Genomic DNA, 1,667 nt, shown 5'->3' with positions numbered 1-1,667 from the left:
TTAATTAAATTCACTGGGAATTTCCACAAAAACTTTTAAAAATACCTATATAAAGATACTATTAGACCAAATCACATAATTAGGGTCAGAAAGATGTGACATAAACAAACAAACAAAAAAGCTTTAGAACCATTGTAAGACTACTGCCAGTCAAGAATAAAATACCAAGCCCATCAATTTGTTTTAGGAAAGATTAATTTTTCATGTATTTCTCTACTTCCCATAGCAAGTTTTTCTTTCCATTAATATTCAACTTATGCTGCCTTAAAGTGTGGGTAGATGTTGTAGATATTTATTCACAGGTTTAGACATAATAATAATTCAATTAGTATACATTTTTTTTATTTAAAGCTCCAATTTATTGCTAGGAACCATGCTGTAAGTGAAGACACAGCAATTAATGAAATATAGGGAGGAATTATACAAAAAGTTCTTCCTGCTTGTACCTTACAATCTCATAATAGAGTCAGGAAGGGACAATTTAGTAAGCTAAGTATAGTCTTCATCAGTGCTTATAAGACAGCAAATGGGATACTCATGAAGAATTCTACTATGGAGAGGGTCATCAGAGAAGGCATTTCTTCAAAGCAGATGCTTAAGCTGAGATCCACAGGGTAGAAAATGGCTACCATCAGAAATTTTTTACGAGTAGCAAAAGCAAGTAAACACTATTCTCACTTCACTAATGGCATGGCCTATAAGTAGGAATGCTAAAAAGTTCACAGGGATTTTTATTTCAGTGCTATTTTGAAAAGGAGGGGTAAGCATGAGCACTCTGATCTTCTTGATTGTAGTGGGAAAGTTTTCAACCTTTTCTTATTGAGTGTGATGTTACCTGTGGATTGTCCATATATGCCTTAGTTATGTTGAGGTACATTCCATCTCTTTTTTTAAGTTTATCTATTTATTTTGAGAGAGACAGAGGGGAGGGAAGGGCAGAGAGAGGGAGAGACAGAATCCCAAACAGGCTCCATGCTCTCAGTGCACATCGATGAGGGGCTGGAACCCACAAACTGTGATATCAAGACCTAAACCAAGATCAAGAGGCTGACATTTAATGGACTGAGCCACCAAGTGCTCCAAAGTACATCCCTTCTATATCCAATTTGTTGAGAGGCTTGTTTAATCATGAAAGTAAATGAACATCTGTGCTACCAATGAGTAACCCAGAGAGGATTATGAAAACAATTCCTTTTGGTACAGCATCAAAAAGAACAAAATACTTAAGAATGAACTTATACAAGGAAGTAAAAGTCTTCATACTGAAAGCTAAAAAAATGTTGCTGAAAGATATTTTGAAGACACAAATAAATGGAAGGCTTTCATGAACTGATATAGTTCATGTTATTAAGATGTCAATGCTAAAGTAATCTACAGATTCAATGCAATCCCTATAAAAATCCACAAAAATATATTCTTTGGTGAAAGAGATAAATCCATCCTAAGATTTTGGTGGAAACTTAATGCTCTCCAAGCAGCCAAAACAACCTTGGGAAACAAACAGTTGGAAAACTTCCTGGTTTTAAGACTTGGTACAAAGCTACAGTAATCAAATAAAATCAGTGTGATATTGGCATAAAGATGGACAGAACAATGGAATAAAATACAGAGCCTAGAGAGAAACCTTTGCATATGTGTTCAAATGATTTTCAATGGGCGACAAAAAC

The sequence above is a fragment of the Suricata suricatta genome, chromosome 11 (assembly GCF_006229205.1).
Source record: "Suricata suricatta isolate VVHF042 chromosome 11, meerkat_22Aug2017_6uvM2_HiC, whole genome shotgun sequence".
Taxonomy (NCBI): domain Eukaryota; kingdom Metazoa; phylum Chordata; class Mammalia; order Carnivora; family Herpestidae; genus Suricata; species Suricata suricatta.
The sequence above is the reverse complement of the archived record's forward strand: the minus strand, read 5'-3'. Positions refer to the sequence as shown.